Source organism: Phoca vitulina, unplaced genomic scaffold, assembly GCF_004348235.1.
Source record: "Phoca vitulina isolate PV1807 unplaced genomic scaffold, GSC_HSeal_1.0 scaffold13, whole genome shotgun sequence".
Classification (NCBI taxonomy): Eukaryota; Metazoa; Chordata; class Mammalia; order Carnivora; family Phocidae; genus Phoca; species Phoca vitulina.
In genome coordinates, this window is record NW_022589716.1 from 8,825,780 (window position 1) to 8,849,238 (window position 23,459).

The window sequence follows — 23,459 nt, forward strand, 5'->3', positions numbered from 1 at the left end:
CTAAAGGAGTTTGTGAACACTAAACCAGCTCTTCAAGAAATATTGAAGGGGACCCACTGAGTGGGAAAGACACCAAAAGCAACAAGACTAGAAAGGAACAGAGACAGTCTACAGGAACAACGACTTTATAGGTAATACAATGACACTAAATTCATATCTTTCACTAAGTAGTCTGAATGTAAATGGGCTAAATGCTCCAATCAGGAGACATAGGGTATCAGAATGGATAAAAAACAAGACCCATCAATATGCTGCTTTCAAGAGAGACTCATTTTAGACCCAGAGACACCTCCAGATTGAAAGTGAGGGGGTGGAGAACCATGTATCATGCTAATGGACATCAAAAGTGAGCTAGGGTAGCAATCCTTATATCAGACAAACTAGATTTTAAACCAAAGACTCTAATAAGAGATGAAGAAGGGCACTATGTCATAAGAAAGGGGTCTATCCAACAAGAAGATCTAACAATTATAAATATTTATGCCCCCAATTTGGGAGCAGCCAAATATATAAATCAATGAATAACAAACTTAAACTCATTGATAATAATACAATAGTAGTAGGAGACTTAACACCCCACTCACAGCAATGTCAGATCATCTAAGTAGAAGATCAACAAGGAAACAGTGGGTTTGAATGACACACTGGAACAGATGGGCTTCACAGATATATTCAGAGCATTTCATCCTAGAGTAACAGAAAACACATTCTTTTCAAGTGCCCATGGAACATTCTCCAAAATAGATCAATACTGGGTCACAAATCAGGCCTCAACCAGTAAAAAAAAGATGGAGATCATATCATGCATATTTTCAGACCATAATGCTAGGAAGTCAACCACAAGAAAAAATTTGGAAAGACCACAAATACATGGAGTTTAAAGAATATCCTACAAAAGAATGAATGGGTTACCAGGAAATTAAAGAAGAAATAAAAAAATACATGGAAGGAAATTAAAATGAAAACATGACAGTCCAGGGACGCAGCAAATGGGGTTATAAAGGGAAGTATATAGCATTACAAGCCTTCCTCAAAAAGCAAAAAAATTTCAAATACAGAGCCTAGGGTGCCTGGGTGGCTCATTCAGTTAAGGATCTGCCATAGTCTCAGGTCATGATCCCACGATCCTGGGATCAAGCCCCACATCGGGCTCTCTGCTCGTAGTGAAGCCTGCTTCTTCCTCTCCCTCTGCCTGCCACTTCCCCTGCTTGTGCTCTCTCTCTCTCAAATAAATAAATAAAATATTTAAAAAACAAACAACACAGCCTAACCTACATCCAAAGGAGCTGGAAAAAGAACAGCAAATGAAATCTAAAACCAGCAGAAAAAGGGAAATAATTAAGATTAGAGCAGAAATAAATAATATAGAAATTTAAAAAAACCAGTAGAACAGATCAACAAAACCTGGAGCTGGTTCTTTGAAAGAATTAATAAGATTGATAAACCCCTAGCCAGACTTATCAAAAAGAAAAGAGAAAAGAACCAAATAATATCACGAATGAAAGAGGGGAGATCACAACCAACACCTAAGAAATATAATTATAAGAGAATATTATGAGTAATTATGTGCTACCCTACGACCAAGCAATCACACTACTGGGTATTTACCCCAAAGGTACAGATGTAGTGAAAAGAAGGGGCATGTGCACTGCAGTGTTCATAGCAGCAATGTCTACGACAGCCAAACTGTGGAGGGAGCTGAGATGTCCTTCAACAGATGAATGGATAAAGATGTGGTTCATATATACAATGGAATATTACTCAGCCATCAGAAAGGATGACTACCCACCATTTGCATCAATGTTGATGGAACTGGAGGGTATTATGCTAACTGAAATAAGTCAATCAGAAAAAGACAATTATATGGTTTCACTCATATGTAGAATATAAGTAATAGCTCAGAGTATCATAGGGACAGGGAGGAAAAACTGAATGGGAAGAAATCAGGGAAGGAGACAAACCATGAGAGACTCTTGACTTTGGGAAACAAACTGAGGGTTGCAGAAAGAGATGGGTGGGGGGACTGGGTAGGGTGATGGGCATTAAGGAGGGCATGTGATGTGATGAACATTGGGTGTTATATGCAATTAATGAATCATTGAACATTACATCAAATCTAATGATGTATTATATATTGGCTAATTGAATTTAAATTAAAAAAAAAATACAAAGACTCCACCAAAAAGGAGAATTACAGATCAATATCCTTCAGGAACACGGATGCCAAAATTCCCACCAAGATACTAGCCAGTAGGATCCAACAGTACATTTAAAGGATTATTTACCATGACCAAGTGGGATTCATTCTTGGGCTGCAAAGGTGGTTCAACATCCACAAATCAATCTGGGCTCTAGGGGTGGTTCAGTATCAATCAACATGATACACCAAATCAATCAACATGATATACCACATTAATAAAAGAAAGGATAAGAACTGTATGATCCTTTCAATAGATGAAGAAAAAGCATTTGACAAAATACAGCATCTTTTCTTGATAAAATCCCTCCACAATGTAAGGATAGAGGAAATATATCTCAACATCATAAAGGCCATATATGAAAGACCCACAGCTAATATCATCCTCGATGGGGAAAACCTGAGAGCTTTCCCCTAAGATCAGGCAAGTGACAGGCATGTCCACTCTCACCACTGTTGTTCAACAGAGTACTGGATGTCTTGGCCTCAGCAATCAGGCAACAAAAAGAAATAAAAAGCATCCAAATTGGTAAAGAAGTCAAATTTTCACTCTTTGCAGATGACATGACCCTCTATATAGAAAATCTACAACTCTCCACCCAAAAATTGCTAGAACTCATACAGGAATTCAGCAAAGTGGCAGGATATAAAATCAATGCACAGAAGTCAGTTGCATTTCTATACACAATGAGACAGAAGAAAGAGAAATCAAGGGAATCAGTCCCATTTACAATTGCACCAAAAACCACCTAGGAATAAACCTAACCAAAGAAGTAAAGGATCTGTTCTCTGAAAAGTATAGAACACTGATGAAAGAAGTTGAAGACACAAAGAAACGGAAAAACATTCCATGCTCAGGGATTGTAGGAACAGATGTTGTTAAAATGTCTATACTACCCAAAACAATCGACACATTCAATAAAATCGTGTCAAAATAACACAAGCATTTTTCACAGAACTAGAGCAAACAATCCTGAAATTGTGTGGTACCAGAAAAGACCCTGCATAGAGAGGAATGTTGAAAAATAAACCAGGGGCACCTGGGTGGCTCAGATGGGTAAGTGTCTGCCTTCGGCTCCAGTCATGATCTCCCAGTCCTGGGATAGAGCCCCACGTTGGGCTCCTGGCTTGGCGGGTGGTCTGCTTCTCCCTCTCCCTCTGCCTCTCTCTCTGCTTGTGCTCTCTCTGTCTCGCTCTTTCAAAATGAATCAATAAAATCTTTAAAAAAAAAAAAAAGGAAAAGAAATAACCAAAGCAGGAGGCATCACAGTGCCAGACTTCTAGCTGTATTACAAAGCTATAATCATCAAGACAGTATAGTACTGGCACAAAAACAGACACATAGATCAATGGAACAGAATAGAAAACCCAGAAATGGACCCTCACCTCTATGTTCAACTAATTTTTGACAAAGCAGGAAAGAACATCCAATGGAGAAAAGACAGTCTCTTCAACAAATGGTGTTGGGAAAATTGGACAGCTACATGCAGAAGGATGAAACTGGATCATTTTCTTACACCATACACAGAAATACATTCAAAATTATACGAAAACAATGGATTGTGGATCACCACATCAAAAACTAATGATGTATTGTATGGTGACATAACATAATAAAATTAAAAAAACAAAAACAAAAACAAAAACAAAAACACCAACAAAAATGGATGAAAGACTTAAATGTAAGGTAGGAATCCATCAAAATCTTAGACGTGAACACAAGCAGCAGCCTCTTTGACCTCAACAGCAACAACTTCTTGCCAAACATGTCTTCAGAGGCAAGGGAAACAAAAGCCAAAATGAACTATTGGGACTTCCATCAAGATAAAAAGCTTTTGCAGATCAAAGGAAACAATCAACCAAACTAAAAGGCAACCTATGGAATGGGAGAAAATATTTGCAAATGTCTTATCAGACAAAGGCCTAGTATCCAAAATCTGTAAAGAACTTATCATACTCAACACCCAAAAAACAAATAATCCAGTCAAGAAATGGGCAGAAGACATGAACAGACATTTTTCCAAAGAAGACATCCAAATGGCCAACAGACATGAAAAAATGTTCAGTCAGTATCACTCGGCATCAGGGAAATACAAATGAAAACCACAATGAAATACCACCTCACAGCAGTCAGAATGGCTAAAATTAACAAGTCAGGAAACAGAAGATGTTGGCGATGATGTGGAGAATGGGGAACCCTCTTACACTGTTGGTGGGAATGCAAACTGGTGCAGCCACTCTGGAAAACAGTAGGGAGGTTCCTCAAAAAGTTAAATATAGAACTACCCTATGACCCTGGAATTGCACTCCTAGGTATTTACCCAAAGAATACAAAAATAGTGAATCGAAGGGGCACATGAACCCAAATGTTTACAGCAGCACTATCAACAATAGCCAAATTCTGGAAAGAGCCCACATGTCCATCGACTGATGAATGGATAAGAAAGATGTGATACATATATATAATGGAATATTACTCAGCCATTAGAAAGAATGAAATCTTACCATTTGTAACAATGTGGATAGAACTGGAATGTATTATACTAAGCAAAATAATAAGTCAGAGAAAGACAATATATTTCACTCATGTGGAATTTAAGAAACAAAACATGAATATAGAGGAAAGGAAGGAAAATAAGATAAAAACAGGGAGTTAAATCATAAGAGACTCTTAACTATAGAGAATAAACTGGGGGTTGCTAGAAGGGAGGAGTGTGGATGGATGTCCCAAATGGGTGATGGGCATTAAGGAGAGCACTTGTAATGAGCACTGGGTGTTTTATGTAAGTGATGAGTCACCAAATTCTACTGAAACCAATACTACACTGTGTATTAAATAACTTGAATTTAAATTAAGAAATCAGTTTGACTTTTTTTATATACAGAAAGTGTGTTTGGCATGACCAATCATGGAAGGTATAATCCAGAGTTAAATTGACAAATGTATATTCTTCCACCTATCCCAGTTCATTCACACAGTAAGTACTTACTGAGCATTTACTTAGTGATAATAAGGACAGATACACACTAGTCTGCTACTCTCTGACTTCTGTAACAATTATCTAGTATTCTCATTTTCTTCTATTTCTTTGTACCTTATTTACCCTTTAAACAGTATAATGCTTTTGAGTTCTGTCATCTTTGAATGTATAGTGAATCCTTAGCTGCCTCTCTCTTTTTTTAAATTTAAATTCAATTAGCCAACATATAGTACATCATTAGTTTTTGATGGAGTGGTTCAATGTGAGGATGGTCTGGCTGTGACATCTGTCATCCCATTGATCACAGTGGTTGATTTGGCTAATCTGGCTGGCTAGTCCCTTTCCTCCCTTACCACTCCATGTGCCTCTGTCCTGAAGCTGCACGCTCAGTCCTTCTAAGAGGACGATCTTCCCTGATAGAGGAGGACTGTTCTTCATTCTTAGGTCAAGTATATACGAGTAGCTGTGTTCCCCTGCTAGAACCTCCAAAGAAGCTCTCAAGGTCCACTTGCTGTCTTTCTAAAATTTATAATTTGCTTCTTGCTCTTCAATATTATGTGGTTATACTTTTTAAAAAACCTATTTTTTATATATGTTTTCGTTTCCTTTGTGGACTAATTGCTTAAGTAGAATACACTTTGAATAACTCTTAAATTCTAAAATCCCTAACGATGTCAGTATGAAATAGGATTTAGCACTACATCTCAGCTAGAAATTTAGTTTTACTTATAACCTTAATTTTTAATCACATTTTATAAAATGACATTTTTTAGAGTTTAGGCTTATATTTTTTAATGTAGAATTTTTAGATATACATTAATAAATTTTCTAATTTCATTAGTGTATACTTTTAAAATTTATTTTTGGTGATACTACCATTTTTAGTAAATGTAATCAATGATGTTTAAGTTGATGAAATGCATATGTGTCATTTTTTCAGTGATCTCCACTAGGATTATGTCTGGGTGAAAGAAGTTTACATAGCATGGGACTGTTTCTATATTAAATGAGGCCAAGACTTGAGAAATATGAACTCCATAAGCAAACTTTTTTATTAGATATTTGTGCTACAGTATCACTGTATGCTTTCACCAGGTTACTAAAATCCAATATAATTTTTCAGGGTTCAGTTAATATCCTAGATCTTTTGGTTTTACTGTTATTTTTCCACTGTAGTTTTCTATTTGTCATTTTCTATCTTATTTTGTGAACCTTTTATAAGGAATTTTTAGAAACTGAGATTATGATTTGCATTGATATTTTTAAAAGATTTTTTAAATTATTATGTTAATCACCATACATTACATCATTAGTTTTTGATGTAGTGTTCTATGATTCATTGTTTGCATATAACACCCAGTGCTCCATGCAGAACATGCCCTCTTTAATATCCATCACCAGGCTAACCCATCCTCCCACGCTCCTCCCCTCTAGAACCCTCAGTTTGTTTTTCAGAGTCCATCGTCTCTCATGGTGTTTTTTTAAGTGAGATTACAATCTGCATTTTATTTTGTTTACTTGGTACTAGTTCTTTTCCTGACTCTTTTCAGTAGAGGACGTTTCTCAGTAGTGATTCTTACTTCTTGTATTGATGAGTTTGATGTTATAAAGAATTTTTGTAAACCTAGCTTAGAGGAAACTTCATTTGGCTTTTCATGAAAAACTATACACCTAGTGATAAACTATATAGACTAAGAAAATAAGCTTATTCTCTTAGGTGAGTCTGTTTTAGGATATTAAATCAAAAGATACGTTTTGGTTTATTTTAGCTCTCATATTCCTAATTTACTTTCTACATCTGGTTGATTTTGGTAGAAGTCTTTAAGACTGCCAGTAGATGGAAAGCTCTAGATAGTATTTTGTATGAAGGTGAATTATGATTAAAAGTCCGTTGAAAGCTATAAGCATGAGAGATGGCTTTTTAATAAAATTGTGGCTAAAATCAAATTTGTCGGGCAAATAGGCTCTATTAATGATCAGTAATTATGGACAGATTATATGGTGAAAAAAAATCATTCTTATTTTGTTAGAAGAGTTATTCACTTTCCATGGGTTTGGAGGCTCTTATACTCATTTACTCCAGTTTTATGTTTCATGATTGTAGTTTCTGTTGCAAGTGGTAAATCTTCTTTATAAGAGTGTATCAACATTTTGCTGGTAAGAAAAGAAGATGTGGATGTTAGTTCATGCACTAATTTGAACTTTTGTTAGATGGGTAAGAGTATTTTAAAAAAAAATTTACATTCCTAGTTTTCCAAAAATGAGTTAAGAGATCTGTTTAGGAGTTTGTATTTTTGGACCCCTAATGTTTCTTAGAATGAATACCATTCATATTAAGAAAGTTCAGGCTGCAGTTATTTTATTTCATAAATCCAGTCTCCTCTGTAAAGTCTCCACTTGAAGTGTTATTTAGTGTATGAGTTAGTTTAGGGTTAAAGTTTTAGTGTATGTTACTCCTCTTTCACACCCTGCTCACCCCATAACTGAGTTATTACAATGTGTCAGACATTGTGCAAGGCATTTTACGTATATCAATGCTAATTTTATCAACGGACTTGCCAGGTAAGTATTATCACCCCGTATGTTACAGATTCATTCTTTCTTTCATTCACCAAATATTTGAGTGCCTAATGGAGGTGAAGTACTCTTTTAGCTCCTGGAACTCAGCTATAAAAGAGTAAAGCAAAGTCCTTGTTCTCATTGAGAAGATTAAGGAAGGATAAAACAGGAAGTAGCAGATAGAGTGACTGTGTGCACTGGGGTGGGGTGGGGGATTTCTATGTATTTATGTAGGATAATCATGGAAGGTCTTTCTGAGAAGATAACATTTGGGCAGAGAACACATGGAGGTAAGGAAGCAATCCTGTGGTTTTCTGGGAGAAGAGCAGTCCAGGCATATGTGCAAAAAGTATAAAGGCCTGAAGTGGCAGCTTGCTTAGTGAGTTGAAGGAATTGCAGGGAGACTGGTGTGGCTGCAGTAGAAGGGTTGGTTGGGGAGGAGCAGGGAGAGTAGTGGGAGATGAGATCAACAGAGCCTGTAGTAAGGACTTTGGAATTTACTTTGAGATGGGATGACATTAGACAGTTTGAGCAGAGGAATAACTGTGGCTCAAAGAGTTATACTTTGCTTCTGGAATTTGAAGACAATACCCAAACTTTTCCCAGTAGTTCTTGCATTGGAAAGTTTCATCATCAGACATTTGGATGAAGTGAAGAATTCTGTGTTTCTCACAATATTCCTGTGATAAACGTCCCTAGTTTAGAAGTTAGAGTTGCAACCAGTTATTGAGGAAGGGAAAACCTGGTGTTTCTGGAGGCAACACTTGTTTAGCATTTCTTAGAATTCAATCATGATATTATGACTCAAAGATATACATGATAATTGATTCCCTGAAGGGAACAGTCTTTGTAGTAAATTATAATCTTGATTGTTGTAATAATGCCTTCCTTTCCTCATTCCATTTTCCATAAAAATTGAGATCTGAAAATGTTAGAGGATAAAAATATCCTCTGAATCTTAAGTTCCTAATAGTGATCAAACCATCACATGTTGACTTAATATGGGAAAGATTCCAGTATACTCTTCAATTAAATGCATCTGATAACAGTGAAATTGATGAGGTCTCAGACAATATGACCAATGGGGTTTCACTTTGTGCCCCAGCATTGTGAAATCTTGGTAAGTTGAAAATCAATGAGGAAAATGGAAGGAGAGATTTATAGCTACAAAGGTAGATTGTCCAGGGTTCTTGTAAAAGAAAACCAGACATTTAAAAGATGTTTTTTTGTGCTAGCTAATTAAAAACATCTCTTTCCTATAGATTCTTAATGATTTTGGAAATATTTGAGTTGTTCTTTTGATTCTTTATCTGAGAAGTTACGAACTTTTGTTCTATATGTAAAAGACCTAAAAGGAATGAATTCTCTATCTTCTTCCTTCTCTCTTTTCTTCTTATCCTTTCTTCACTCTCTTCAGTTCTAAATCTTGCATGGAATGAGCACATTTAGCAAAATTTGTAGCAGAAATTTGGTTTTAAGAAATGAAGGGAGGGGGAGTCAGAGGGGGAGATGAACCATGAGAGACTATGGACTCCGAGAAACAAACTGAGGGTTTTAGAGGGGAGGGGGGTGGGGGGATGGGTTGGCCCAGTGATGGGTGTTAAGGAGGGCACGTACTACATGGAGCACTGGGTGTTATACACAAACAATGAATCATGGAACACTACATCAAAAACTAATGTACTCTCGCTTTGTCTCTCTCTGTCAAATAAACAAATAAAAATTAAAAAAAAAAAAAACTAATGATGTACTGTATGGTGACTAACATAACATAATAAAATAAAATAAAATTAAAAAAAAAATAAGAAAAGGTGATACCTGAAATTCATTGATCACAGTCCTCATGATCCTCACAATGGTGGCATCCCATGGAGGTGATAATGTTGTGTTTTTGAAGCTGCTTAGTACTCTACAAAACTGATCTCAGTCTTCCTCTCCTCTGTCCCTTGACCTCCCATTGAGAAGCAAGAGTTTATATTGCATTCTTTTATTTTATTTTATTTTTATTTTTTTATATTGTATTCTAATACATATATTTAGTTAATAAAGAAACAACTTCTGATAAGCAATATTGTGAGAATTCACTGGGTGAGAAATTACTGACCTTCATAAACATATGTTATCTGATTAAGTGTTTACATGAAATCTTGAATTGGTGCTTCATCCTAATTATTCTCTCATTATCATTTTATAAGAACATAAAAAAATAAGTGACATAGTCATTTGTACCAAAATATGTTATATTGAAACATATGGATTACATGGCTCCTTAATACTTTTTTGTTGAGTAATACAAGGGAGATTCAGATGTTAACTGAATGGCATTGCAGTCAGATCAAAAATGACCTTTCATAAGATTTAACAAAGATAGCCTCAAGGATTTATGAAATATGAGAAAGTATGGAAGGGTGACCAGTACTTTGATACTGTGTATAATATATTAAAAGCAACAGAGCATTTCTGTAAATGTCTCCTAGTGCATATATACAGGAAATTCACTAAGGACATAATTCTCAACCTTTTGAGACCCAGTGCTGGCCTGCCTTCTTTCCCTTTAAAAGGTTTATTGAGATATAATTCACATACCATAAAAATCACCCTTTAAGGATGTACAGTTCACTGTTTTTCTAGTATAGAGTTGTGCAACTATCACCACTGACTAATTTTAGAATATTTTTATAACCTGAGAAAGAAACCCCACTCGTATTAGTAAACACTCCCTATACTTTTCTATCCCCAGCCCCTGGCAACCACTAATCTATTTTCTCTATCTGTGGATTTGACTATTCTGGACATTTCATATAAATGTAATTATTTAATTTGTGTCTCGCTTCTTTTACTTAGCACAGTGTTCAAGCTTCATCCATGTTGAAGTATGTATCAGAACTTGATTTCTTTTTGGGTGCCAGGGTGGCTCAGTCGGTTAAGCATCTGCCTTCGGCTCAGGTCATGGTCCTGGGGTCCTTGGATCAAGTCCCACATCGGTCTCCCTGCTCAGCGGGGAGCCTGCTTCTCCCTCTCCCTCTGCTGCTCCCCCTGCTTGTGCTCTCTCTCTGACAAATAAATAAATAAAATCTTCAAAAAAAAAAAAAAAAAGAACTCGGATTCTTTTTATGGTTAAGTAGTATTCCATTGTAGGCATATACCATATTTTATTTATCCGTTCATCAGGTGACATACATTTGGGATGTTTTCACCTTTTGGCTGTTGTGAGTAGTGCTGTTGTGAACATTTGTGTGCAGATAGTTGTTTGAATACCTGTTTTAAAATTTTTTTGTTATATACTTAAGGGGAATTGTTGGGTCATATGGTAGTTCTATCTTTAACATTTTTAAAAAATTTATTATGTTATGTTAATCACCATACATTACATCATTAGTTTTTGATGTAGTGTTCCATGATTCATTGTTTGCGTATAACACCCAGTGTTCCATTCCGCGTGCCCACTTTAATACCCATCACCAGGCAAAAAATCTCCCCACCCCCTCCCCTCTAGAACCCTAAGTTTATTTCTCACAGTCCATAGTCTCTCATGGTTCGTCTCCCCCTCCAATTTCCCACCCTTCATTTTTCCCTTCCTACTATCTTTTTTTTTTAACATATAATATTTGTTTCAGAGGTACAGGTCTGTGATTCAACAGTCTTACACAATTTACTGTGCTCACCATAGCAGATACCCTCCCCACTGTCTATCACCCAGACACCCCATCCCTCCCACCCCCCACCACTCCAGCAACCCTCAGTTTGTTTCCTGAGATTAGGAATTCCTCATATCAGTGAGATCATATGATACATGTCTTTCTCTGATTGACTTATTTCGCTCCACATAATACCCTCCAGTTCCATCCATGTTGCAAATTTCATTCCTTTTGTTGTCTGCATAATATTCCATTGTATATATATATACACCACATCTTCTCTATGCATTCATCTGTCGATGGACATCTTGGCTCTTTCCACAGTTTGGCTATTGTGGACATTGCTGCTATAAACATCGGGGTGCACGTACCCCTTCGGATCCCTACATTTGTATCTTTGGGGTAAATACCCAGTAGTGCAATTGCTGGGTCATAGGGCAGCTCCATTCTCAACTTTTTGAGGAACCTCCATACTGTTTTCCAGAGTGGCTGCACCAGCTTGCATTCCCATCAACAGTGTAGAGGGTTCCCCTTTGTCCGCATCCCCGCCAACATCTGTCATTTCCTGACTTGTTAGTTTTAGGCATTCTGAGTGGTATGAGGTGGTATCTCATTGAGGTTTTGATTTGGATTTCCCTGATGTCGAGTGATGCTGAACACTTTTTCATGTGTCTGTGGCCATTTGGATGTCTTCTTTGGAAAAATGTCTGTTCATGTCTTCTGCCCATTTCCTGATTGGATCATTTGTTCTTTGGGTGTTGAGTTTGATAAGTTCTTTATAGATTTTGGATACTAGCCCTTTATCTGATATGTCATTTGCAAATATTTTTCTCCCATTCTGTCCGTTGCCTTTTGGTTTTGTTGACTGTTTCTTTTGCTGTGCAAAAGCTTTTTGTCTTGATGAAGTCCCAATAGTTCATTTTTGCCCTTGCTTCCCTTGCCTTTGGCGATGTTTCTAGGAAGAAGTTGCTACGGCTGAGGTCGAAGAGGTTGCTGCCTGTGTTCTCCTCTAGGATTTTGATGGACTCCCGTCTCACATTTATCTTTCAACCGTTTTGAGTCTATTTTTGTGTGTGGTGTAAGGAAATGGTCCAGTTTCATTCTCCTGCATGTGGCTGTCCAATTTTCCCAAACCATCTGTTGAAGAGACTGTCTTTTTTCCATTGGACATTCTTTCCTGCTTTGTCGAAGATGAGTTGACCATAGAGTTGAGGGTCCATTTCTGGGCTCTCTATTCTGTTCCATTGATCGATGTGTCTGTTTTTTGTGCCAATACCATACTGTCCTGATGATGACAGCTTTGTAATAGAGCTTGAAGTCGGGAATTATGCTGCCAGCTTTGCTTTTCTTTTTCAACATTCCACTGGCTTTTCGAAGCCTTTTCTGGTTCCATACAAATTTTAGGATTATTTGTTCCATTTCTTTGAGAAAAGTGGATGGTATTTTGATGGGGATTGCATTGGATGTGTAGATTGCTCTAGGTAGCATTGACATCTTCACAATATTTGTTCTTCCAATCCATGAGCATGGAACGTTTTTCCATTTCTTTGTGTCTTCCTCAATTTCTTTCATGAATATTTTAGAGTTTTCTGAATACAGATTGTTTGCCTCTTTGGTTAGATTTACTCCTAGGTAGCTTATGGTTTTGGGTGCAATTGTAAATGGGATTGACTCCTTAATTTCTTTTTCTTCTGTCTTGTTGTTGGTGTATAGAAATGCCACTGATTTCTGTGCATTGATTTTATATCCTGCCACTTTACTGAATTCCTGTATGAGTTCTAGCAGTTTTGGGGTGGAGTCTTTTGGGTTTTCCACATAAAGGGTCATATCATCTGCAAAGAGTGGGAGTTTGACATCTTCTTTGCTGATTTGGATGCCTTTTATTTCTTTTTGTTGTCTGATTGCTGTGACTAGGACTTCTAATACTATGTTGAATAGCAGTGGTGATAGTGGACATCCCTGCTACGTTCCTGACCTTAGGGGGAAAGCTCTCTGTTTTTCCACATTGAGAATGATATTTGCTGTGAGTTTTTCATAGTTGCCTTTATGATATTGAGGTATGTGCCCTCTATCCCTATGCTCTGAAGAGTTTTGATCAAGAAAGGATGCTGTCCTTTGTAAAATGCTTTTTCTGCATCTATTGAGAGGATCCTATGGTTCTTGTTCTTTCTTTTATTAATGTATTGTATCACATTGATTGATTTGCGGATGTTGAACCAACCTTGAGCCCAGGGATACATCCCACTTGGTCGTGGTGAATAATCCTTTTAATGTACTGTTGGATCCTATTGGCTGGTATTTTGCTGAGAATTTTTACATCCATGTTCATCAAGAATATTGGTCTGTAATACTCCTTTCTGATGGGGTCTTTTTCTGGTTTTGGAATCAAGGTAATGGCCTCATAAAACGAGTTTGGAAGTTTTCCTTCCATTTCTATTTTTTGGAACAGTTTCTGAAGAATAGGTATTAATTCTTCTTTAAATATTTGGTGGAATTCCCCTGGGAAGCCATATGGCCCTGGGCTCTTGTTTGTTGGGAGATTTTTGATGACTGCTTCAATTTCCTTAGTGGTTATAGGTCTGTTCAGGTTTTCTCTTTCTTCCTGGTTCAGTTTTGGCAGTTGATACATCTCTAGGAATGCATCCATTTCTTCCAGATTATCTAATTTGCTGACATATAGTTGCTCATAATATGTTCTTATAATTGTTTGTATTTCTTTGGTGTTGGTTGTGATCTCTCTTCTTTCATTCATGATTTTATTTATTTGGGTCCTTTCTCTTTTCTTTTCGATAAGCCTGGCCAGGGCTTTATCAATCTTATTAATTCTTTCAAAGAATGAGCTCCTAGTTTCGTCGATCTGTTCTACTGTTCTTTTGGTTTCTATTTCATTGATTTTCTTCTTCTTATTATTTTTTAAAATTTTATTATGTTAGTCACCATACATCATTAGTTTTTGATGTAGTGATCCACGATCCATTGTTTTCATATAACACCCAGTGCTCCATGCAGTACGTGCCCTCCTTAATACCCATTGATTTCTGATCTGATCGTTATTATTTCTCTCCTCCTGCTGGGTTTAGGCTTTATTTGCTGATCTTTCTCTAGCTCCTTTAGGTGTAGGGTTAGGTTGTGTATTTGAGACCTTTCTTCTTTCTTGAGAAAGGCTTGTATTGCTATATACTTTCCTCTTAGGACCGCCTTTGCTGCATCCCAAAGATTTTGAATAGTTGTGTTTTCATTTTCATTTGTTTCCATGAATTTTTAAAATTCTTCTTTAATTTCCTGGTTGACCCATTCTTTAGTAGGATGCTCTTTATCCTCCATGTATTTGAGTTCTTTCTAACTTTCCTCTTGTGATTGAGTTCTAGTTTCAAAGCATTGTGGTCCAAAAATATGCAGGGAATGATCCCAATCCTTTGGTACCGGTTGAGACCTGATTTGTGACCTAGGATGTGATGTGTTCTGGAGAATGTTCCATGGGTACCTGAGAAGAATGTGTATTCTGTTGCTTTGGGATGGAATGTTCTGAATATATCTGTGAAGTCGGTTTGGTCCAGTGTGTCATTTAAAGTCTTTATTTCCTTGTTGATGTTTTGCTTAGATGATCTGTCCATTTCAGTGAGGGGGGTTTTAAAGTCCCCCACTATTATTGTATTGTTGTCAATGTGTTTCTTTGCTTTTGTTATTAATGGGCTTATATAATTGGCTGCTCCCATGTTAGGGGCATAGATATTTACAATTCTTAGATCTTCTTTTTGGATAGACCCTTTAAGTATGATATAGTGTCCGTCCTCATCTCTTATTCTAGTCCTTGGTTTAAAATCTCATTGGTCTGATATAAGGATTGCCACCCCAGCTTTATTTTGATGTCCATTAGCATGGTAAATGGTTTTCCACCCCCTCACTTTAAATCTGGAGGTGTCTTTGGGTCTAAAATGAGTCTCTTGCAGATAGCATATCCATGGGTCTTGTTTTTTTATCCAATCTGATAGCCTGTGTCTTTTGATTGGGGCATTTAGCCCATTTACATTCAGGGTAACTATTGGAAGATGAATTTAGTGCTAGTGTATTGCCTGTAAGGCGACTGTTAATGTCTATTGTCTGCACAGCGGGGAGCCTGCTTCTCCCTCTGCCCCTCCCCCTGCTTGTGCGCACTCTCTCTGTTTCTCTCTCTCTCATATAAATAAATAAAATTTTTTTAAAAATTAAAAAAAAAAAGATTAAAAATTGAGCCACCCTATGACGCAGCAATTGCACTACTGGGTATTTACCCCAAAGACACAGATGTAGTGAAAAGAAGGGCCATATGCACCCCAATGTTCATAGCCGCAGTGTCTGCAATAGCCAAACTGTGGAAAGAGCCGAGATGCCCTTCAACAGATGAATGGATAAAGAAGATGTTGTCCATATATACAATGGAATATTACTCAGCCATCAGAAAAGATGAATACCTAACTTTTACATCAACGTGGATAGGACTGGAGGAGATTATGCTAAGTGAAATAAGTCAAGCAGAGAAAGTTATCATATGGTTTCACTTATTTGTGGAACATAAGGAATAGCATGGAGGACATAAGGAGAAGGAAGGGAAAAATGAAGGGGGGGAATCGGAGGGAGAGATGAACTATGAGAGACCATGGACTCTGAGAAACAAACAGGGTTTTAGAGGGGAGGGGGGAGGAGGGATTGGTTAGCCCGGTGATGGGTATTAAGGAGGACACGTACTGCATGGAGCACTGGGTGTTATACGAAAACAATGGATTGTGAATCACCACATCAAAAACCAATGATGTATGGTGACTAACATAACATAATAAAATTAAAAAAAAAACATAATAAAAAAAAACTAATGATGTATTGTATGGTGACTAACGTAATAAAATTAAAAAAAAATTTTGATGAAGTCAAATTTACTTTTTCTGTTGTTGCTTGTGCATGGAACCAGTGTTTAACCCAAGGTCATGAAGATCTATAGTTGTGTTTTCTTCTATGAATCTTTGCATTTTTAAAATATAAATATTTTTAATGTCTTTGGCAACTCAGACCCCCCCACAGATTTCCAAAAATTTCTCTAGAATGCAGTAATATCCCCAATTCAATGCTACTCTCTAAGGGATAATATACAGAAGTAGAATTTCAGTGTCATACAATATGCATATAATAAGTACTGCATTGTTTTTGAAAATGGGGACCATTTATTATCACCCTCACTAGCAATATCTGATTGCTCTACATTCTCTTGCCAACACCTGCTATTTTAGAATTTAAAATAAAAATTCTAACGAATGTGATAGATGTGAAATGTTATCCTGTTGTCTCTGTGTATGTGTGTGTGTTTGTTTTAGTCGGTTTTTGGTGTATAACTTACGTGCAGTAAATGTCACCCTTTTTGGAGTACATTTCTGTGAATTTTGATAAATGTATAATTTTATAACTATCACCACCGTTCGGATACAGAACATTTTTGTCACCCCCAATGTAACATCAGGCTCTTTGTAGTCCACCTTCCTTCTTAATCCCCTTCCCCCAGCCCTGGCAACCACTGATTTATTTTCTGTCCCTCTAGTTTTGTGTTTTCTAGAATGTTAAATAAATGGAATCATACATCATATAGCTTGTTGTGTCTGGCTTTTTCTTTTCACTTAGCATAATGCATTAAAATTCATTCATGTTGTATGTATCTGTGGCTTGTTTTTTTCTGAGTAGTATTTCCTCATACAGATTTAAGCCACATTTTATTTATCTATGTAGCAGTTGATAGACATTTGAGTTGCTTTATTTTTGAAGATTATGAATAAAGTTCTTATAAACATTGTGTATAGATTTAAGTATGGACTTTTTTTCCTATTGGGTAAATACCTAGAGGTGCAATTGGTGGGTCATGTAGTAAGTGCATTAAAAAATAGGCTTTATTTTTTTAGAGTAATTTTAGGCTCCTAACAAAACTGCGCAGAAAGTATAGAGAATTCCCATATATCCCCTACCTCCACACATGCACAGCCTCCCCCACTATCAAGATCCACACCAGAGTGGGTACATTTGTTAAAATCAGTGAACCAATGTTGGCATATCATTGTCACCCCAAATCCAAAGTTTACATCAGGGTTCACTCTTGGTGTTGTACATTCTGTTGGTTTGGACAAATATATAATGACATGTATCCACCATTATAGTATCATACAGAATAGTTTCACTGCCCTAAAAATTCTCTCCATCTATTTATCCTTCCCTTCCTGCAACTGTTGGCAACCACTGATCTTTTTACTGCCTCCATGGTTTTGCCTTTTATAGGATGTCATATAGTTGGAATCATATAGTATCTGACCTTTTCAGATTGGCTTTTCTCATTTAGTAATACGCAGTTTAAGTCCTTCGATGTGGTTTTTTTTTTTTTTTTTTTTTTTTTTTTTGTGGCTTGCTGACTTATTTTTTTTTTTTTTATCACTAAATAATATACCAGTGTCTGGATGTACCACAGTTTATTTATCCATTTACCTGAAGGATATCTTGGTTGCTTTCACATTTTGGCAGTTATGAATAAAGCTGATATAAATATCCAGGTGCAAGTTTTTGTGTGGACATAAATGTTCAGTTCATTTGAGTAAATACCAAAGAGTCAGACTTGTGAATCATATGGTAAGAGTATATTTAGTTTTGTAAGAAACTGCCAAACCACCTTACAAGATGGCTGTACCATTTTGCATTCTCACCAGCAACGAATGAGAGTTCCTGTTGCTCCACATCCTTATCAGCATTTGGTGTTGTCAGTGTTTTGGATTTTGGCCATTATGGTAGATATGTAGTGGTATCTTATTGTTTAATTTGTAATTCTTTTTTTTTTTAATTATGTTAATCACCATACGGTACTTCATTAGTTTTTGATGTAGTGTTCCATGATTCATTGTTTGCATATAACACCCAGGGCTCATTGCAATATGTGCCCTCCTTAATACCCATCACTGCACTAACCCATCCTCCCACCCCTCTCCCCTCTGAAACCCTCGTATGTTTCCTGGAGTCCATAGTCTCTCATGGTTCGTCTCCCCCTCCAATTTCCGCCCCTTCATTTTTCCCTTCCTTCTCCTAATGTCCTCCATGTTATTCCTTATGTTCCACGTATAAGTGAAACCATGCTTGACTTATTTCACTTAGCATAATCCCCTTCAGTTCCATCCATGTTGATGCAAATGATGAGTATTCATCCTTTCTGATGGCTGAGTAATATTCCGTTGTATATAGGAACCACATCTTCTTTATCCATTCCTCTTTTGACGGGCATCTCGGCTCTTTCCACAGTTTAGCTATTGTAGACATGGCTGCTATGGACATTGGGGTGCATGTACCCCTTGTTTTCACTACATCTGTATCTTTGGGGTAAATACCTAGTAGTGCAATTGCTGGGTCATAGGGTAGCTCTATTTTTAACATCTTGAGGAACCTCCATACTGTTTTCCAAAGTGGTTGTATCAACTTGCATTCCCACCAACAGTGTAAGAGGGTTCCACTTTCTCCACAACCTCTCCAACATTTGTTGTTTCCTGCCTTGTTATAATTTTTGCCATTCTAACTGGTGTAAGGTGGTATCTCAATGTGGTTTTGATTTGAATTTCCCTGATGGCTAATGATTTTGAGCATTTTTTCATGTGTCTGTTAGCCATTTGTATGTCTTCTTTGGAGAAGTGTCTGTTTTTGTCTTCTGCCCGTTTTTTGACTGGGTTATTTGTTTTTTGAGTGTTGAGTTTGAGAAGTTCTTTATAAATCCCGGCCTGTTATCTATAGTGTCATTTGCAAATATCTTCTCCCATTTCATGGGTTGCCTCTTTGTTTTGTTGAGTGTTTCCTTTGCTGTGCAGAAGCTTTTTATCTTGATGATGTCCAAAAAGTTCATTTTCGCTTTTGTTTCCCTTGCCTTTGAAGATGTGTCTTAAAAGAAGTTGCTGTGGCTGATGTTGAAGAGGTTACTGCCTATGTTCTCCTCTAGGATTTTGATAATTTGTAATTCTTGAATTACATTTGATGTTGAACGTCTTTTCATATGCTTTTTTGCCATCTGTATATCTTCTTTAATGGGGTGTCTGTTCAGGTCTTTTGCTTATTTTTTGATTGAGCTATTTTTTTTTTTTTTAAAAGATTTTATTTATTTATTTGACAGAGAGAGACACAGCGAGAGAGGGAACACAAGCAGGGGGAGTGGGAGAGGGAGAAGCAGGCTTCCCGCTGAGCAGACAGCCCGATGCGGGGCTCGATCCCAGGACCCTGGGATCATGACCTGAGCCGAAGGCAGACGCTTAATGACTGAGCCACCCAAGCACCCCTGATTGAGCTATTTTTAAGTTTTAAGAGTTCTTTGTATATTTTAGGTAACAGTCTTATATGAGATATGTCTTTTATAAATATTTTCTCCTGGTCTGTGGTTTGTCTTCGAATTCTCTTGACAGTGTTTTTTTGCAGAGCAGTGGTTTTAATTTTAATGAAGTCTAGCTTATTGATTGTTTCTTTCTGTGTCTAGATTCATTTTTTTTATGTCGATGTCCAGTTGTCCCAGCAGCATTTGTTGCAAAGACTGCCTTTTCTCCATTGTATCATCTTTGCTCCTTTGTTAAAGATTAGTTGACTGTATTTATGTGTGTCTACTTCTGTGCTCTCTATTCTGTTGATCTGTTTGTTCTTTCTCTAATAGTGCATTGTCTTGATTACTATAGCTTTATAATAGTAAGTTTTGAAGTCAGGTATTGTGATCTTCCATTTTTGTTACTCTCCTTCAATATTATGTTGCCTATTCTAGGTCTTTTACCTTTCCGTATAAACTTTAGACTCAGTCTGTCAATATCCAAAAAACAGCTTGCTGAGATTTTTATTGGCAATAGGTTGTCTTTTCATGCTGTTGATTGTGTCTTTTGATGCACAGAAGTTTTAAATTTTGATGTAGTCCAATTTATCTATTTTTACTTTACCATCTTTTGGTGTCATGTCCAAGAAATCATTTTCAAGTTTACATTATGAAGATTTTCAGTGTTATCTTCTAAGAGTTTTGTGACTCTTAGAAAAGCAAAATTTTAAAACTTTTATGAAGATTACATTATTAATTCTTTTATAGAGTATGCCTAAGAAATTCTTGTCTAACCCAAGGTCACAAAAATGTTCTTCCCTTGTTTCTGTACCAGTTTTTCACTTTTACATTTTTTAAAAAAGATTTTATTTATTTATTTGACAGAGAGAGAGACACAGCGAGAGAGGGAGCACAAGCAGGGGGTGGGGAGAGGGAGAAGCAGGCTTCTCGCTGAGCAGGGCTCGATCCCGATGCGGGGCTCGATCCCAGGATGCCGGGATCATGACCTGAGCTGAAGGCAGATGCTTAACGACTGAGCCACCCAGGCGCCCCTACAATTTTACATTTAATTTTATGACAGTTGTGTTTATAATATAAGGTATGGCTTGAGGTTTTTGTTTGTTTTGGTATATGTATATCCAATTGTTTCAGCACCATTTGTTGAAAAGACTGTTATTTCTGTTTGCATCTTTGTTGAAATCAGTTGTTCATTTATGTGTGGATTTTTTCCTGGTTTCTAATGTATTTTATTGGTAATATTTTTTATTCCTTTTCAAAATTAATTTGACTATTCTAGTAATCCGTTGCTTAAATTTTAGAAAGAACTTAATACCTACCAAAATTTTTGCTGGGATTTTGATTGGCATTACATTGAATCTGTAGACCAATTAGGGATAATTGACATCTTAACATTACAGAGTTTTACAATTTATAAACATGGTAAACCTCTTCATTTATTTTGGTCTTTTTGATTTCCCCTATTCTGTCCTCTTCAGGGGATGTTAGTTTTCTAGTTTTCATCACTAATATGGGGTTTTTGGTTTTCAAGTCTCACATAAGGCTTGCAGGGAGGGAAATGGGATAGGGCAAGTTAAAAAGCTCTTTGTTCTCACCAAGATTCAGATTTCTTGAATAAATACTGTTTGGATTATTTCAGGTCTTTGGTTTACTTCCAGAGTTCTATAGAATTTGATTTTGACAGTTTTTGCCAGGATTCTTACTGCTTTTATTGAAGAAAGGCTTTTTGGAGATCCTTTTCTGCCGTTCCTGCTGATACCATTTTCTATTCTGTTTCTTAAGCTATTATAAAACGTCACATTTGGTAAATCACTTTTTCTTTTTAATAAATGAAGATATTGAAACTCTCAAGGTGTAAATTAAGTTATTCAAATTTATTATCTCAGCTGTTGTACTAAACATAAACAAGGATATTTCTTCTTTTATTGGTTGTTATGATTTCAGGAAAGTTGATTTTTTTCCTTATAGCTTAGTTGCAGGATTTAAAGGTTAATACATAGAGGCCTCATAAAACGAGTTTGGAAGTTTTCCTTCCATTTCTATTTTTTGGAACAGTTTCAGAAGAATAGATATTAATTCTTCTTTATATGTTTGGTAGAATTCCCCTGGGAAGCCATCTGGCCCTGGGCTTTTGTTTGTTGGGAGATTTTTGATTACAGCTTCAATTTCCTTAGTGGTTAAGGTCTGTTCAGGTTTTCTCTTTCTTCCTGGTTCAGTTTTGGCAGTTGATACATCTCTAGGAATGCATCCATTTCTTCCAGATTATCTAATTTGCTGGCATATAGTTGCTCATAATATGTTCTTATAATTGTTTGTATTTCTTTGGTGTTGGTTATGATCTCTCCTCTTTCATTCATGATTTTATTTATTTGCGTCCTTTCTCTTTTCTTTTTGATAAATCTGGCCAGGGGTTTATCAATCTTGTTAATTCTTTCAAAGAACCAGCTCCTAGAATATTATGCAGCCATCAAAAGGAATGAAATCTTGCCATTTGCAACAACGTGGATGGAACTGGAGGGTATTATGCTGAGCGAAATAAGTCAATCAGAGAAAGACATGTATCATATGACCTCACTGATATGAGGAATTCTTAATCTCAGGAACCAAACTGAGGGTTGCTGGAGTGGTGGGGGGTGGCAGGGATGGGTGGCTGCGTGATAGACATTGGGGAGGGTATGTGCTATGGTGAGCACTGTGAATTGTGTAAGACTGTTGAATCACAGACCTGTACCTCTGAAACAAATAATACATTATGTGTTAAAAAAAAAAAAAAGATAGCAAGAGGGGAAGAATGAAAGGGGGGAAATTGGAGGGGTAGACGAACCATGAGAGACTATGGACTCTGAGAAACAAACTGAGGGTTCTAGAGGGGAGGTGGGTAGGGGAATGGGTTAGCCCGGTGATGGGTATTAAAGAGGGCACGTTCTGCATGGAGCACTGGGTGTTATATGCCAACAATGAATCATGGAACACTACATCAAAAACTAATGATGTAATGTGTGGTGATTAACATAACATAATAAAAAAAAAGCTTAATACATAGAACAACCTCTCAATTCCAGTACATGGAATTAAGAACAGTAAGATCTCAATTATTACTAGCTATTAGCAGACATCTCCTTTTCTTCATCATCCTCCTTTCAATACAGCTCACTGGAACTTTTTCCTCTTAAACTCAAGCAGAGAAAGTATAATAAAACTATAAAAATAATAGATTGGAATTGAGAAAATTTGGTAATGAAATTTCCTTTCTCTGAAAATTGTTTTTATTGTGTAATTGAAACTTTGATTATTATTCCTGTGTATGAATTCTGAGAGGGAATAACTGAATCACAGAAGTCAATTTTAGCATCTGGAAAGCCAAGAAATGAGAGTAGTGTAGTTTTGTGCATGGGACACTGAATAAGACCAGGAAACAGGAAGCCTGGGCTCTAGTCTCTATCTTCAACCAAAGAAGCTGTATGATTTTGGCATTTTTCTGCCCCTAACAATTTCATCTGGGAATTTTCATAGAGTTGAATTACATGTCCTCTGAGGTCTTTATTCAGTTGAAAGTTGTACCTTTTGAAGAAAATTGGAAATGTATTTATTGTAAGACTGTTCCTTTTAGAGTAAACTACTATTAATAAAGGCACAAGTAGTCAGCCTTTACTAGAAAGTTTTGCATTAATTTTCCCCCTAAAATACTCACATTATGTGTTTTATAGGAAATAACAAAAATATGATTTTAATATCAT

At 36.6% G+C, this 23,459-nt stretch overlaps 1 protein-coding gene across 4 annotated transcripts in view; it reads left to right on the forward strand.

Annotated features, from left to right (window-relative positions):
* DOCK3 (dedicator of cytokinesis 3) overlaps positions 1 to 23,459 on the forward strand; it is a 571,728-nt gene that overhangs the window by 124,495 nt on the left and 423,774 nt on the right. The gene's annotated exons all lie outside the window — the stretch shown is intronic.